Raw genomic sequence first — 9,310 nt, forward strand, 5'->3', positions numbered from 1 at the left:
ATTTCATTTTTATTATGACTTTCTCCAAAGTATCAATTTGCTCTCACATACTAACATATATAAGATATTGTTCCATTTTCACATCCTTGTCTACATATCTAAACATTAACCCATGGTCATCCTTTTATAGAGTTTTTTAAAAAGTCCAGTAGATTTTATTGTATGGATGGGTTTGATGCTTTGAAAATAAACTTAACTCTCTTCTCTCTGTGAATCCCTCACCCTTATCCTATTATAGTTTTTAGTTGGTCTTAGCAACAATTATTGTAGTGTCTCCCATAATAACTTTTCTGTTTTATTCCCTTGGCCAAGAATATAGTTTAGTTTCTTAACAATTGATGTCTGATTTTTGTAAATAGATTTTTTTATGTTTTCTTAACTACTTTCTCTTTAACACCACATTCACATAGTAGCCAGATTAAATTTTCTAAAAAATGCTTTTACTTTGTTACTTAAAAATCTTCAGTGATATCAAATTGCTGATAATTTAACTTTTAATATTCATGCTTACTTATAGTAAATCCCTGGCTAATCTTAGTGAATTTCTAGGTAAACATTATACTAAACAATATACTTTTCTATACCACTAAACTAATCATGCTGGCCCACTTGCTATGCCTTAACTATGCCGTGCATTTTTCTCCATTATTGATCACCTATTCCCCCTGCTTAGAATACTCTTTTTCTTAGTCATGTTCATCTTTTAATTCTCAGTTCAAACTCCTCTTTCATGAAAACTTCCCAAAGTAGTATAATCTACAGGATTAGCTAAATCTTGGAAGGTAATGGACTCAATGACAAGTTGCTGAGTGTCTTCGTTTTAGAGATTTGACATTCAATAAAGCATGCACATGGTTCATAGAAAGCTTTCTGAAGAGCTGGGAACATGAGGTAGAAATGCAGAGTGATTTGGTTCACTGGGAGTTAATAGGCAGGGGAATGAATAAACAAGCTAGAGCATCAGAGAATTGTTCTGAGATAAAAAGTACCTTTGGAAAGCACTGAAAATATTCTCATTCAATAGGCTATAGTACTGCTCAGCCTCTCTTACATAATATATTGTCTTTGTTTCTACCCTATTAAATGTGTGAAATATATTGAAGTCAATACATATTCTTCATGAAAAAAATATATGTAGTTGATCATCCTCTAGGACTCTTCGAAGTTATCAAAGACAAAGAAACTATAATTTCAAATATTTTGCACATAAAACTATTTCCAAAGTAAAACCCAGAATATTTTCATTAGCAACCAAGCTTCTTTTAGGGAAGATATAAATATGTTGATTGCTTTATTGTTTCAATTGCTGCTCTTTGGATAGGTGTGGCAAAATTAGAGGAGAAAATAGCACATACTATTCAAGAAGCCCATATTCGTTGAATTTAAAGGTAAAGGGAAATCAAATTTAATTTTTCTCTTGTGTATTTTTTGTCTTACTGTTTAGTTAACTGAAGAGAATCTCTCTTTTTTTCCCCCTAGTATCTAATTTACTTCCTCTCTAGGAAATAAAGCACTTAGGGAATTTCTAGAAGATGCTTATTTTCATATTTCATATCTGTGTATTGTCTAAAATGGCATTTCCCATGCATTATCGATTATTTTTTAAAAAGTGTTTCCTAAGTGTTCTGAGGAATCCTAGTCTCGTGAGATGATAAGATGCAGTCTAAGAAAAAAAATCTGTGCTCAAATACATTTGGGGAAACTGCTCAATTTTCATCTGGAGATTCACATTGCACATTTTAATTTTAAATACTCTGAGAAGTCCTGCAGGAAATAAACTCATTTATTTTATATTAAACTTAGACTTTCCCTAGCATTTTATATAGTGTTGTTTAGAATATTTTCAAGGTATTTCTGTTAAAAGACCGTTTTTCTTGGTCTCTAAGTTATCATGATATTATACTTTTATAAAATGCTATAAAATGTGTCATATAAGCTCAGATTTTCATTTGTAGCTTCAGTAGAGATAAATAATAGTTTCCATTTCTGGAAAACTGAAAATATTTACACTTAATTTGTCTTTGTGGACTGAGTCTGGTTCATAGATCATGATTTGATTAGCATAATTATAAGAAACATTGGTTTCCAGAGTTCTAGAAGAGTCTTTAGATTTGTTAAAGAACAATTGATAGTAGCATAAAACATAAAATTAACTTTAAATGTTCACAGTAAACTCCACTCACTTGAGATATATCATATTCATTATTTTCTATATTAAGAAGGAAATAATCCCTAGTCTATCTAATTTCATACCCTTTCTTCAGTCTACTTTCCTTTAGATTGGCTCTTTCTACATATAAGTTTATTTGTATAAAGTAACAGAACATATGCTTTTGTTGTTGGTATTGTTCCTGCTGCAATTTATAGATTGACCTTCTTGTGCATTGCAGTTTATTAAGCTTCTTTTGGTCTAACTCATTATTGGAAGGTCAATTGGCTTTGGATATAAAAGATTAAGGCTCTGACAGGAGAGGGCGGAGAATCAGGAATCAGCTAAGGTGAAGAACAGAACAGTCACTATAATAATAGTGTCTTGAGTATCTTCTCCAAGGAATCTGATGTTCACTTAATGACTTATCACATATTGACTCTGTGGAAAGACAGTGATGATGAGACTTTAACACTGAGCTCGATGTCAGTCTTTAGTGTCTTGACAGAATTCGATTTGGACAAAGGAATCATCTACTGCTAGCAGCCAGTTCTTAGCACTGGCCATGCCTTTTGCCATGAACCAGAGGAGTTAGGTGGTATCCCTTGATGGTTCCTAAATTCTAGAGTGCAGCATATGACTTGGCTGACTTTTGGGGGCAGGTTTCTCTCAGGCCTCACACTAAAACACCCTAATTCAGGAATCTGAGGGAGAACTGAGTTTTGTGTCACTACAAATCCCCAATGCCCTTCTGATGAGCAGCCAGTTTGGGAAACTAATTCACCCTGGGATAAAACTTTTATAAATAGAATTATGTGGCACTGGTCACCTTCTTTTTCAGTCTAGCTCTTATACTCCTTGAGAGGGTTTGGAAGGTCAGAAAATTTTGAGAGGCCCAGATCTAGCAAAAGTAGCGGCATTTCAGCCATTATAAGATTCAATGCTTCTGTTAGGATATAAATGATTTGTCAAGGTTTGGGCAACCACGTGTGTGAGTATGAGAACACAGAGATTTTAGTAGTAGCTACTATTATTTAAGCATAAAAATCTATCCAAAGATGTGTGCAGATTATTGAAGGCTTCTGCATATAACTTTCAGGTATAGTTCCACATTTATCTGCTTAATCTACTACCTGTAAACTGTTGTTAAATTTTTTTTTTTTTTTGGCTTTTAATTTTTGCCTTCTTAGCTATATCTACCTCTGATTTACTGAGTTACTAATGAAAACTGACTTCTGGTGCCAGTCACCATGCTAGTCCTAGTTTAGTTTTTGTCACAAACTGCCCTCGGGCCTGACAGCATCTTCTAACGTGCTCTCAGAGTTGCTATTAATTTACTATAGCTTTCCTAAAAAATATACTCACTTATAGAGGAATGAGGGATTCTTGATAAAAAAAAAAAAAAATTAACACTTTCTTACTAGCTGGATTTACCAAGAAGAACTTAAGTTTCCCCCTCAGCCTTATTAAACTTTAGAGAGCCTCGTTCTTGCTTCTAGGCTACTAACTTTCCTTGGACCATTTACTTTAGAAAACTTTTAATTGCAAAGTTCTTCTCTTCTCCTTTGAGACTTAAAACTTTTAAAAAGCCTCTTGGCCCTTTTATAGCCAGGACTGTCTTTCTCAAGGACCTCTGAACCATCCTTTTGAAATGTAATCAAGGAAGATGTCACCCTACCTTCCAGTCTCTGTGGGAGGGAGCCTAACTTCAGTGGGTGCCTTGGTTCAAGTTATAAAATGACCTCCATTCATAAAGTTATAAAAAAAGTTTCTTTTTCCTTTGGGTAAGGCAACTAGCAAACACAAATGACCTATGATTCCCCCTCCATTACAATAGCCTTGAATTAATTCTTCCTTGACCCTTTAACTTTGTCCTGCACAATTTTTGTCAATTAAGCAATATTCCAGATATTTTTCTAAGTACCTATTCTCCTTTTTAAGTGCTCACATATCTAGCTTAATAGAACACCTTCTAATTTTTCCATTTCATATTTGCTATATTATATTACATTAGCTTTTGCCACATGATTCATATGAAATAAAGGTCATCATTATTCTCTTATATGCTACAATTTTATAAACATATCTGGCTACTCCAATTTTTAATGGCTCTGGCTCAATTCATAAAGACATCTTTTGAGTTTCCTTTTGAGATTTTAATTTGCTTTTAGAATATTTTCTAAAGTGAGAATGGAAGAAAACAATGTTATATATTTTACACAGTTCTTATTGATATTTTTTCTTTGTGAAAGTTTATCATTTTTATTGGCTTTATTTTTCAAAACGAATGTTCACTGCAAAATAAAACAGAATTATATAATGATTTATGGTCTCTTCAATAACCACCTAGTGAATGATATCTGCTTTTTATAATATTCAAGAGAAAATATAATGTTTATCAGTCATCTTGTCATATTCTTACTGATTTGCCACCAGAATGTTTTAAGGACTCTCTTACTTTTAATTCAAAATAGTAAGACTTAACTGTTATATTTTAAAACATTAAGGATATATTCTTTAATGTAATTTTCTGGGCTTTGTTTTTTTGTTTTTTTTTTTCTTCATATTTACCAACTAACTGTAGTTTTATCCATGGCTATTAACTTGTAGATGCACCTTTACCAAGTTCATCACAAATAAAAGCTTTGTTTTAAAAAATAGATAAGATTGGAGATGAGGATTTTTAACTGCCTTTCGCCATAAAAGATAATTCAATGGAGTTTCATTTAGGTTAAAGAAATAGGAGCACAGAGAGGTTTAGTTGCCCAAAGTTGCATTGTTAGAACATGGATGTCATCAGTGGTGTTTCTTTCCCCTTGACCGTCATGCTCAAAAGTAGAAAAACAAGGATCAGCAGTTTCTATAAGTTGTGAAAACACCATATAAGCATCGTATTCCAGATACTCAGGGTTCAAGAGAGTTTTCATTTCCTCCCTTGGTTGTGCAAACTCACTGGCATAAAGAAAAGCTTGGTGGTCACAGTGGAAGATGAAGACTATAGACGCTAACAGCTCATGCAGCTCCTAAAGCAACTGCTTGTTTTTTCTAGCACAACAGAAAAGAACATCTGTAAGAATTTTTTTAAACATTTTCTTGTTGTAAACAGTATTTCAGGAAATGTTCTATTGACATCTTGTTCAATCATTGATAGAAGATCTTTATCTTGGAAGAATTTGTTCCAAAGACTCCCTTCATCCTGTTAAAGTGGATTATTGATCATCAGTCTTGCTAACCAACAACCTTCCTCGGGTTTGTGATGTGTATTTTTTGATGTTGCTATACCATGCTCTTAATTCTTTAATTTCATTTATCCACTGACTTTTATCTCGAAGAAGAACACAAAGAAATAGCTTCCAGCAAATACTGTGGAACTTGCTGCTTCTCAGCTGCGCATTAATCCCCTCTGCCTTATTGTTGCCCAGGATTGTTGTGTACAAATAGTTCTTCTCATTCTTTCCTGTAAGAATTAAAAGTCCCATCAGAATCTAAAGTAGAACTTGTTTTTCCATTTTCATCTGAATCTCCTCCAGTCTTGTTTGAGTGGCTCAGCGAGGAGTCAATGCCCACTTCTTGTTCTGGCTGCAGAGGACATCTAGTTTCGGAAAAGAAATGATATGTTGATCCAAGGTCCAAGCTTCTAACTACTAGGCAAAACTTCTTCCTTAGTAAACTGCTTGGGAGTGATTATGCATTTTGCTTCTCTGCTCCCTAGTTATTACCTGGCATATTTTTATGATTCAAGATCCAATCTGCTCACTCGCTCGCTCTCTCTCTCTCTCTCTCTCTCTCTCTCTCTCTCTCTATATATATATATATATATATATATATATATATCCTTTTGATAATTTTTTCACTACTAAAATCCATTGATCTTTGGAAAATGTGTCGACGATGCCATCATTAAATGTGAAATCTCACAATTCAGTAGTCTATAATCAAAATTAGATATTCAGTTTTCAGTTTAAAAATTTGTATGTGCTCGTATGCCTGGATTTTGAAGTAATAGACTTCATGTATTTTGAAAACTCTCTCTATTCTCAATTTCCTCTTAATTTTACATTGTTTGATGTGCTTTCTGCAGCCCTCTCATCCCATATCAACATAGAGTGGAGAGGAAGTATCCCTTGGAGCTAGTAGTATTCTCATTCTTTAAATTAGCTGATTATGGGCTGAGGTAGATGTCATTCTCTCAGAGGTGTGAAACTTCTCTCTCTAAAATGACCAGTCTCAACAGACCAATTAAGCGAAAGAATGCTGAGCTGGCTTCCGACAGGTAAAGCTCTCAAAACACACAGGAACTGTCAGCCTATGTACTTCTAAGCAATTTCTGTGAGAGAATTTTTTGAAAGGTTGAGCTAATGGGTTTGAGTACAGCTGTGCGCACTGTTTTGCAGAGCCAGCAAAACAAAGAAAATGTAAGTTTTTGCCAATTTCCTAGGACAGCGGTTCTCTGCTTTCACAAACATGTCCATGTGGAAGTGCAAAGGTTTTCTTCACTACTGAAGACTGCTTTTTGCTTTGGGTAAGCGGCAGTTTTGAACTCAGACCACCCTGTGGCCTTTAGCTGCTTAAACATAAAAGGGCGAGTCAAGTTTTATTGAATAGATTTGGCTAAACTTGTACTTTCATCCTTTATCCTAAGCTTTTATCTTCTTTTCAGGAGAATTTCTCGGCAGCCTTTTTTGCATAATGGTATCTGAAATGCTGTCACCACTAATTGATCTCAGACTTTTCTGGAGTATCAAATATTACTTGGGAATCAAGATGCATACATTTTCTTTATTTAACATAAACTTTCAGTATAGCATGGGATGGAACAAACCTAGGCTTCAGAGTCCAAGAGACCTGGGTTACAACCCTGAGTTCAACCACCTAATAGTTAAGTGTTCCTGGGTTCATTAGTTAACCCCTTCCTATTAGCCTTATTATTCTCAGATTCTTACTTCACAGATTGTGGTAAGTACATCTGTTCACACACTTGCAGTGTATCTAACGCAGGCCTGGCACATCGTGCATGCTCAGATGAGTGAGTCTCCCTTATTCATACTCTACAAACTTCTAAAGTGTAAACTCAGCTTCATTTTTTTTAAAAACAATTATATTTTTAATAGAAGACTCCACTGAGTTTTCCAACCATACTCTTATGTTCACCAATGTTATGATTGTGTTTCACTTGGAAAAAAGCAGTGTTTTGGACCATCTGATCCATGAACTATTTTTCTATGGTCCACAGCTGAGAATTATTTTTGCATTTTAAATGTAGGGTTAAAAAAAAAGGAGGATAATATTTTTCGACGCACAAAAATGATATGAAACTGACATTTCAGTGTCTGTAAATAAAATTTAATTGGAACCCAGAAATACTCATATGTTTAGATATTGGCTGATTTAGTGCCACATGGCCTGTTTGAATAGTTGCAAGAGAAACTATATAGCCTGCCAAGCTTAAAATGTATACTATCTGGCCCTTTACAGATAAAGTTTACAGACCCATGGTCTGGAATATTGCGTAAGATCATTTCAATATATTAAGAATGTCTTCAATGAGGAGATTATTGCTCAAAAGTATCAACACAGATATTAAAATTTAATATGGAACCCAACAAAATGTTCACACTGACTTCGTTTGTTGTTGCTTATTATTTGTTTGTTTTCTAGATGTGCATCACAGAATGAGGGAATGCAGTCGAAACACATAATTTATTACAAAGAACATACTCTGGAGTCAGGAGGCCCTAGTTTTTCTAATAAACATCTCCTGTTATTTTTGTAACTCATTTTTCTATCCAGGAATACAAATTTCCTCTTTGAGATCAAATAACCACTAGCCTTTAGTCATCTATGAAATTCTAAAATTTAAGAGTAGGTTCTTACTACCCTTTCTCAGAAATTCCCTTATTACTCTTGAACTTAGTATTTTACATAATGCCAAAATTAAAAGTATGTTATTCTATATAATTTTTTTTTAAAAAAAAAAACCTACTCTTGAACTCTTTAAAGTTGTCTTTATGACCTCTAAATTTAGTTGTTCTGAGTTTGTTTTAGGAAATAATGAAAAACACAATGCATTAATTTTTGACCCTGTGGCCTTATGACCTATAAAATGATTACAAAGCATATCCTTTTTTTTCTTTGTACTTTGGAGTTTCCTTGAATATTTTAAACATTTCTAAAGACTGTACTTTATTTGAAAGCTCTATAAATTTAGTGTATTTTATTTAAAACATTAGGAAAAATTTTGTTAAAAAGAAAAGGTACACGTATCATATTTTTGTGTGTCCTTGTAACTATTGTATGTTCTTTTCTATTTTTGATCCCCAAATAAATTTGTCCATGCATCTACACATTCAAATGAAAAGATAGATGAAGGACAAAAGGATTCATATCCAAAGAAACAGGATAGTAAAATAAGCTGTTAAAAATTAGGGCAGCATGATAGGCAGGAAACAATTAGGGCACTGCAATTCAGAGATAGGGAGAGTAGAGGGCAAGGAATAACATGATATGACAGGTGAAGAATGAGCAGAATCCTTACATTATAAACGAGGAAGAAAGAGCACTTAGATAGGGAGGGAAAATCAAATGAACATCTGCTGACTCAAAATAAAATGTCAACACCCCAAATATGAGGTATGAAACTAAACAGGAAAAGCAGTAGCTAAGGGCTCCAGATTGTTTATGAGAAATTAAAGAGATTTCTTGAAGATGAAAGAGATTTATCTGTTCCTGTAAGACTGAACATATTTTGTCTTTGGGTGTTTCCTTCTTTAATATGTACGCAAGGTGCTAATTTGTTTTGTAAACTTTTAATAGATTAAAAAAATCTTAATACAAAATAAACAGGGAATTTGATTTTTTAAATAACATAATTGAAATAACGCTAGTTCTACTTAACATAAGTATTATTCAAAAAGAAGTTAACATGGTGTGACTATTAGGACTGATTACTTTAAAACCTAAATAATCCATTGATATTCTACCACATAACTAGTCATATATTTACAATATAATAATAGAAACTGTTTCATATGTACTAGCCTTCTGTCATCTAAGAAATTCTAAAATTTAAGTTAAGTAGGTTCTTACCACCCTTTATCAGAAGTTCCCTTATTACTCTTGAACTTAGTTTTTTTACTTAATGCCAAAATTAAAAGTATGTTA

This window comes from Pteropus vampyrus, unplaced genomic scaffold (assembly GCF_000151845.1).
Source record: "Pteropus vampyrus isolate Shadow unplaced genomic scaffold, Pvam_2.0 Scaffold5, whole genome shotgun sequence".
Classification (NCBI taxonomy): Eukaryota; Metazoa; Chordata; class Mammalia; order Chiroptera; family Pteropodidae; genus Pteropus; species Pteropus vampyrus.